We start from the raw sequence: 9,205 nt of genomic DNA, 5'->3' as shown, positions 1-9,205 counted from the left end.
ATATATATAGAGGCCGTGGTACGCGCGCGCGCGCTGCTCGCTATCTGCTCCCGGTCCACCTCCGCGAGCGTAGAGTCCGCCCCCGTCACGCCTCCGACGGCCCCCACCCCTACCGACGCGGACCGGCTGGAGCGACGCCGCCGCTGTTATACCCACCGCTTGGCCGGCCGCGCGCGCGCTGACACTACGCAGCCAGCCTGCGGACCGCGAGGTACTGTTTCCGTGTCGTGGCGCGTGCAGCGACTCGCGCTACTCGTTTAACTCTACACACGCGCATCGCCATCGCTACATACATTAACCAAGCTCCCCATTGTTTTCATGCGTTATACGTTACACGGAGGCGTGATATAATCCATCCTCCTGTATACGTAAGTGACCAATAGTCCTGTCGGTAGTCGCGTTCGGGTGCAAGAACTGTGTTTATCCGTGTTTGACAGCGAGAGTACGAGAGGTACATGTATAGTGATCCGACACTTGAAGGACGTTGTACAATACGTGTTCCGAGCGAGTATACCTTTGTAAGGACTAGTGCGTTGTGGTATAGTGTCGTGCGTGACTGACAGCAGCAAATAAGCTCCGTCACTGACTGTGTTTTTTTTTTTTTTTCCTTTCCTCGTACACACCCGAGGTATAGAGGACGCTGAGTCGAATTGGAAGGACATTTTACATTTTCTACGGATAATAAGTACCAAAGTGCGAGTGCGCGAGAAGGAGCACGAGGTGTACGTAAAAGTCTGCGAGCGCGTGCGCGTGCCTTTGGAGCCGAGGCGACAGAGACGGAGCCAGTGCGCGGGGACACGTGCGGCGCTTGGCGAACTTTTCCGCGAGGCCATCCAGAAGTCGGGGGATGTCGAGGAATGCCCTGCTGCAGCGATCCACCGCTGATCCCCCGCAGTAACCTCTCGCTGGACTATTACAATCGAGGACCGTCGAGTTACCGATTGCCGATGTCATCCCTCCGATAGCCCTTTTGGCTGTGCCGGAGTATAGTCACCGTCATCTCGACGTAGGTGCTACAGACCGCGTCATAACGACGTCGTACGCGCACCAATCACGGGTAGTTTCAGGTAAGTGCAGCGGACGGAACACGTATACTCGTTTCTCTTTTTTTTTTTTTTTTTTTTTTTTTTTTTTTTACCACCGCAGGTAATAAGGAAAGCTCTCGAGAGCTTGTGACCCTCGCGATGATAAAATTTATTGCCCCTCGGGCGGGAGGGAGCGGGGGTGATGTCGCTGTCAAAGTGCCGCGATAAGCCATCGGAAGATAATCGCGATACCGTCATCAAAAATCTTTTTTCTTTTTTTTTCTCTTCGTACAAATGTGTTTTACTTGTTCCGCGCGTTCCTCTGTCCCTCGTTCCGCAGCTGAATCTTGGAAGCTCCGATTTCAAACGATGATTGACACGGTCCCTTTTTCAGATGATCGCCTCGCGGCTTCTTAATTTAGCATGACGTGGGCTACGAGTAAGAGTTTCCATCGATTGAGTTTTGCAAAATTCAACGGCTCGTCCTTCCTCGTGTAATATTAAAACGATCGCGCTGACCCGTCTTTCCTCTGCCCTTTCTAATATTATACCCGTTACCTTTAAAATGTATATTACACGTCGTACACTTATCGTCGCTGTTATTGATCGAAATGACCCTAATATAACACACCCGGCGATAAACGCGCGATGTATGTACCGAAAAAATGTAAGCTCCCGATACCTGGAAGTTTTTCTCCACGACCTATCGTCCTATCGTACCCGTCAAGTTCAAAGTTGTAAATATTTATCGTACCCGAGATCCGTATTAACTCCATAATGAGTAATTATATATTATGTTTATTTACCTCGTGTGTGTGTGTGATCGAACGGCCGTTTCATGCGATGGTTAACACAGCCGAGCGAGAGATATCGGGATAAAGTGTCATCGGAGCAAACACAAAACCGCGCGCACGAAAACAAACAAAGATTTACATTAGCGCGAGGCATTAAAAACTTTCCATCGAGATTCTCTTGAAATCCGCGCGTTGTTGAGGTGCTTACAACATCGTTGATTAACTTTTCCAATATCATCGATAATGTAAGTACACACTCTCCCGGTAAAAGTAAAAAAGCACTAATGGATGTTTGATTATTGTTACTACAAGTAGTATAAAAATAATCTACGGGAAAAAAAAAAAGGACGAATCACAGAGGAAACCGGGGAATATTGATAAATGTAATGCATAAATTATCATAATGTGTCTTGACTGCGGGCAACCTTGGATTATAGATAAATATATATATAAATCATTATGATCCCTCGCTAAAAATAATGATGTTCCGACGCGAGCTTAATAAATTATTTATCGTTCCATTAGGACGCTTCGGAAGCAATGAGTCACTGAGACTCGAAAAGCAAAGAATAAGACCCGCGTGGCTTTTTTTGTTTCGTTCAATTATCTACTTGTACAATTATCGAGTACTGGAAAAACCCCGAGACATCGTAACATGTCGCGTATCGTCTCTCACTCGGTTACACACGGTGCACTTACAACAAAAGGGCGAGTTGCGGATCTCTGTACGAGACGCAGAAGGAAAGGGAGCAGAAAGTGAGTAAGCAAGAAAGAAGAAACGAAACCAAGGGGGTGAAGCAGCCCCTCGTCTTCTCTCTCTCTCTCTCTCCCCGTCCTTCTTGAAGCATCGATATATACGCCGGGCCGGTGATTATCGCCGGCTGGCTGCGATTAACTTAATCTCAGTAATTAAGAAAGTTACTCGGACGGGAATAGGGTTGGCGGGCACCGAGAGCTCGCCGGCCGCAAGTGTGATTGAGAAGAAAGGGGAGATGTATATATATATTATATCGTATAAGGAATCGAAGGGTGCGCTTGTATATATAAGGGAGGAGGAAAGAAACACAAAGACACGCGAAGCTGTTTATTGGCCTCTCAATTTTTCCACCGTTGCGTAAACTCGCTCAGCGCGAAAACACACCTCTCTCTCTCTATTTACGTATACGCATTATTTTAGCCCGCGACGCTTGTTAATTTTTCGAAACCACACCGCTCTCGAGAGAGGGTAAAAATCTTTAGCCAACGGTTGCATAATGCGCGGGTGCGCCGAGCACAAAACTGGTATATCGCGTATACGTACTCCGTGTGTGTCCAAGTTCGCGCGATAATTTCCATCGGCTACTTAGCTGCCTCCTAATAATTACCCCGATAATTACCCCCGTGTACGTTTGACCGGGGCACACACACGCAACACGTGTACGCTCGATGGTGGTGGCCTGAAAATGCTAATTCGAAGGATCCGCGTCCGTCGACGCGGCCAAGTTCCCCGAACCTCGTAAAACAGCTCTGTTAATAATCTCCGAGTACACACGCGCGCAACCGATGTTTGTGCATGTGTGCCCGTTTAGACGTCTCGCTCGCACATACGTAGTGGCTGTTCTCCTCGTTCGCGGGCACGATCGGCCGGGCAATTTTCTTTAAATGACCTGCGCATTACGCCGAGGGTATAAATCTGCTCGGTATCATCGAACGAATTAACGCGCGCGCTCCAACATAAAAAAAAAAAAAAAAATATCTCTCTATCAATTCTCATTGTCGTCGGACGAGCGGGAATGAGCTCTCCTCCGCTCGGCCAATTCAAGCGTGTGTGTGTGTATACGCAACTTTGAAGCGCGCTCTAATTAAGCCCATTTAAGAGCTTCTAGGAAAAAATAGCCCAAGCGAAAAAGGCACTCGTTGTGCTCTCGGCGCATTATGGACTGTGACATATACGACAGTGTGGACGAAACAAGAGTTGCCGATTTTACTCGATCTTTGGTCCATCGTAGCTATATGGACACGGAAAATCGGAGCAAAGTGTTGGGGCGAAGGGAGCACCGGAGCGCCGATCGCGCCAAGTGCAATGAGAGCGAGTTAAACGATCCGTCTTGGTATAGTTACGACGCGAAAGAATTGTATCGACGAGTCGGCAACAAAATCGCTGTGGAAAAAATAAATCGGCCAGAGGGAGAGAGAGAGACGAAAGGTCAACGGAGACAATCAGAATTAATATACAACGCATTAACGTAACACACATACAGATGAAAAATAATGTGCAGACGGAGGCTGCTAAAGAGAAGCACGTGCTGCCGGCGTGACGCTTGCCACCGCCTCCGCGTGCACGCTTATATACGAGGGGTGGGGCTCGTCGACACGGCTATACGCCAGCGGCGGAGTCGAGATCCGAAAGAGGAGGAGGAAGGGGCGCACAAAGTAAAGCCCTGCCGGGGAGGAAAATCGGAAAGTATCAAGTGTGCAATATATATATATATGTATGTATACGCGCAGAGTCGAGGTAGTTCCTTCTTTTTCCCCGCGTCGACTCCTGCCGAGGAAAACCGAGCGGATCAACAAGTTGAGAAAGGCGCTCCTCTTCTATATACGTGTGTATACACGTGATGTTGCGTCTGCAGCGCGATCCCTCCTTTATTTTGCTTGGCAATTAGAGCGCCCTCGAATTCAATTTCGCTAATTTCACGGGACGTGCCTTGCCGATTTTTGTACATACATGTGACTCTTGCGCGCCTCTTTCGGATAAACGAAAGCTGTGCAGACAATGTACGCCGAACATCATTTCGATGGTATTACACCAGCATCGCGGTATTTCCATCTCCGGTAGGATCATTGCTCTTGTACCTACTCGACTGGCCGATTCGTTGTTTTATTCATCAACCTTCTCAAAATTGTTAACGCGATCGATATATACTTGACAATGAAATATCGTGTACACGCGGATCGAGTTGAAGTTACCGTTGAACAAAAATAGAGTCCATACGACGCGTGTGACACTGATTCATACATACATGAACTGGTAAAAGGTCGTGGCGTTGTTCCGATGGCGATACGACGACGGAACATCATCGAGGCAGTCACACTTGGCTCGATAAGCGCGGAGGTAGGTGTACACACTCGAGTTTATCGGAAGAAAAACGAGCGATCGATAAAGAAAAAAAAAAAAAAAAAAATAGAGAGCAGCCTACAGCTGAGAGAGAGAGGTGTAAGCGGCTAAACTGCGGCGTAAACGTGCAACCCACACACGAGAAAGGGAGATGAAGAGGCTCGACGGAAGAAGCATATCTTGAAGTGGGGAGGAGGAGGAGGCGGAAGAGGTGGCCACGTGTGTATATTCAGCATACATCGCCCACACCCGCGGTCGAGGGCCCGACGATATTGTCTTCGAGGAGGAGAATATACACACCGGACAAAAGAACGAGAGCGACAAAGTTGCAGCTTCGAGGCACGCGAGCCGGTGTACAAGAAAAAGCGCGGACGACGCGGCGCTAACCGAACAAGAAAAAGTGGAGGAGCTTCAATTCGTGCCGGGCTCTTTTGTATATAATATACACCTGGATGAGCTTATGGGAGAGCCTGGAGAGCCTGACCTATTTGCCCGAGAGAGAAAACTCGAGCCCTTACGTGTGTATAATATGGCGCCAGACCCTTAACCGCTTTTTTATCGCGAAAAATCTTGTGCTGGTATACACGTGCGAGGAGGAGGCTCATTCGAGTACTGCTCGTCCGATGTAACAACTTTTGATTTAGAAAAATCGCTGCGCGAGAGACAAAGACGCTCGCGAAAAAAAAAAGCTCGGGCAGTCGTGGATTAGCAATGGAAATGGAGGGATTTTTTCGAGAGAGAGAGAGAGACACGTGCAAAATGCATGAGTTGCCAACAGAGCGGATGTACCTAATGTATTGGCAAAAATAACCGAGAGCCGAAAACTACATCTACATAATATGAAGCTCTCGAAAGGATTCGCGTTGTTGTACGAGATGCGATAAAAATTTATACGAGAGCCAGACGTCAGAGAGATAAGGATCGACCTTGACTCGCGGAAATCGTCGGCAGCGGTGTGTAAAATAAGAGAGGCGTGTGGGTCCCTTGCCCATGTGGTGTATATATATTTGTACTCGACACACACGCTGCTATTATTATAAACTCAAAAGTAGACACTGTCGAGGTCAAGAAAACAAATCGATGGCTTGTACAATGTGCGTATATGTGTATATTTCGCTTTTATTTCGTCTGCAGAGAGCTTTCCTCTCTCTCTCTCATACATGCACACACACGCGCCCCATTGCTCGCTTCACTTCCCAGTTATAACACTGTAGCCGTCTATGGTCTCTCTTTCTCTTATTTCCTCCGTTGTGAAGCTCAACGACGACGACTACGACTCCCCCTCGTTTGCTACCCCATTCAATTCCCCTTTGCTACGAGTTGGTTTCTCTTCCTGCCTCTCTCTCTTTCTTCTTCCACCCCTGCACACACACACACACACACCCACAGCGCCCATGTGCGTCCAGCCACAATGTAGACCGACGATACGACGCGCGATAACATTTCCCTCGACAACTCGCCCACTTCCACTAAGCTTATACGTGTATATATGTATACAAAATATCTACTCGCGCGTGCCTCTCCCATCACCTGCTTTCCTTCGTTTCTTTATCATTATTTTGCCCTTCTTGCGAAAGTAGGTACTTTGCCTCCTCTGTTTTTCCCAGTTGTCCATTATTATGCCACACCTTTTTCGCGCTGGCAGTGATTTTTATACGTACACGGTCGTACTGTCTCGATGAGAGAAAAATATACGTGATGGTATTTCTTTTCCATCGTATGTCCAACAGACACGTAGGCGACTCATTTTCGTGGAAGCGCGCGGGTACTCGTTATTAATTTTAAAAATTGCTCGTTACCCCGACAATGGAATACAAAAGTCGTGGAAAACGCCCTCAGGAATATATACACGCTCGACTATTTTATATTGATGAAACTTGATTATCTTATTTTTTTCCCCTGGTTCTCTGCGCGTGTATGCGGCGAAGCTTAGCACGCGCCTCAATTTTTTAATAAGCAATTAAAAGTTGGGTGGATAAATAAATCGGCGCGTTGGAGAAAAAATTTTCCCGCGCACATAATGAAAACTGCTGCTCGACGTTTCGGGTTGCCACGCTGTACAAACGGACGTTTAAAAAAAAAACGACTTTGTATATCGGCACGTGCTTGTTACCGGCCATTAAATAACTCGAAGCTACGTTTACAATTTTTAAAAACACAAACGCCTTTACTGAAGAGGTGCGGGGGCAGGGGAAAAAGTTGACTGTAAATAGTCCTTCTACACGTATACGTGGGGGTAAAAATGAGACACACTAGGCACCGTGTCGACTATATAAATCGGTTGAATTTGCACATTGCTCAAGATCATCGGCACAATTGCAAAAATCGTCCGGTTAATCGGGCACGGAAGCAATGACTCGAGCACCCACGGGCCCATCGAGAGAGAAAGAAAAAGGACGAGCATTTTCCACGCGTCATCGGGCACTATCGGGCTCTCTCGTACAGTTATATTAGTACAGCTGAGATGAGCGCCAGCCAACTCGGCTACTTAAAAGCTGTCCGGCTGGCTGGAGCGACGCCCCACGGGTAAGGAGAGAAAGAGGAGCTCACGCGTGCGGCGTCATTAATTCTAATAATTTATAAAGAGGCACGCGCGCGCGTTACGGACCAAAGGGTTGTAAGTGCACACGTTGTACCAGAAGAAAGAAAGGAGGGAGAGCCTCGCCGAGAAGGACTCAGCCAGGATAGGGGACACTCTCCTGTTCTTCATATTCCGCCTCTCATTTTTTTTTCTTTTCTTCCTTTCCCTCGTCGTGTCTCGGTGTATAAGGTGCGGGTGCTCCTAATGGACCTAATTTGCCTCTGAAAAGCACTCGTTTCCCGAGATTCCCTCCTCAAGGACTTTCCTCGCCCGCGTTTTCTGGGCTTCTTTTGTACACGCAAGCTCCTCGCGTCTGCCGTCAAGCCGAGAGAGCTTACGGGACAACAAAGGGGGTGTCTGCTAATGCGGCACGTCCTCGAGGAACTTTTTCTCGGTTTCGACCGTATACCGCAATTGAGCCGTTGATTTCGCGGCGAGTCCTGCTCCACTAGTCGAAACGCGACTCCATACCAGATACATCTGTTTGCGTGCGATTAAAAATAGTCTGGAGTCGTGTATACGGCAGACGGGGCGCGTTTTAATTACAATCTTTTCGGGCGTTGCCGAGAAGTAAATGTGTGAAAAAAAAAAAAAAAAAAAAAAAAAAAAAAAGTGTCATCGTCACGAAATGAAATTGAACTGTAACGTATGAACCGTAGGAACTGCTGTACCATGTATAAAATATACATAGCAATAGTGCGGTAGATACGGTACAATACATACATAAAATGTGGAGTAAGCACATGCACACGCATTGCCGAGGCCAGATGTTAATTCCGACGACTCAGCGTGAGCCGTGAACCCGGTTTAGTACATAAATACGTCCTTAGCAGGGGGGCCACCGTCGGCCCAGCCATTATAATAGGCGCGCGTGGTTAAAGTTCTATTTGTGGTAATTCGGGGTTTAATGCACTCGCGCTCTGATTTAGTCTGCGTGCGCGCGTTCCAGCCTTTTTTTCTCCTCCTCCTCCTGCCCCTTTTCGTTCTTTCTGCGCGCCCGGCTATTATATGCTTCCTTTTCCTCATTTTCTCTCGCGTATCCCAAAGACCCTTCTGTGACTCCACTCGTACTTGGTGTACGATTTCTCTATTTTTCGATCCCCAGAGGTTGCGGTTCACTTTCGCAAATGCCATTGTGATCATCAGGTGCACAAATTTACTCGCGCACTGAGCCCGACAAGTCCGGAAATTATTATATCTTACATTTCCCTACACATCGGGTCAACGCTCTTGTCGCTTTTACTGATCCTCGCTACAATCGAGGTTTATCAAGTACATCCCGCTTATTTGTATATTTTTATCGAATTCATCGTCATAATGTATACATATGCTATAAATTCAACAAGCAATATTATTTCTATTAAAATAACATTTAAGCTACATATGTATATCAAAATGAAAATCTTGAGGAAAATTTGCATTTATAATAGTTTTGTGACTAATTTCGTACGACTATTTTTACCTTGACTTACAATTAGGCGGCAAAAATCATTTTATTAAAAAAAATAAAAAGTGTTTTGCAGTTCCAAATTGGTTTTCATTGCACTCCTAAAAAGCTTCGGATCCCTTGATTCAAATTACCAAAAAAAAAAAAATTCACGAATGATTAACATATGATTCACGAAACATTCAACAATGATTCAAAAAAAGAAAATTGAATCATTCGTCATATTATCAATACATAATCATCTTAAAATTCAATTATAAC

At 46.6% G+C, this 9,205-nt stretch overlaps 1 protein-coding gene across 3 annotated transcripts in view; it reads left to right on the top strand.

Moving 5' to 3' along the window:
* Positions 1-303: 303 nt before the first annotated feature.
* The window catches only part of pdm3 (POU-domain protein pdm3), a 124,180-nt gene continuing 115,278 nt past the window's right edge, over positions 304-9,205 (top strand). For all 3 annotated transcript variants that reach the window (XM_089596370.1, XM_089596369.1, XM_089596368.1), the window contains exon 1: positions 304-1,067. The gene's annotated coding sequence lies outside the window, so the exon portion shown is untranslated. The remainder of the gene's footprint in view (positions 1,068-9,205) is intronic.

Source organism: Copidosoma floridanum, unplaced genomic scaffold, assembly GCF_036245765.1.
Source record: "Copidosoma floridanum isolate Cflo_tuat_1 unplaced genomic scaffold, Cflo_Japanese_pri ptg000030l, whole genome shotgun sequence".
NCBI classification, from domain to species: Eukaryota; Metazoa; Arthropoda; class Insecta; order Hymenoptera; family Encyrtidae; genus Copidosoma; species Copidosoma floridanum.
This window is presented reverse-complemented; position numbering and strand designations above follow the sequence as displayed.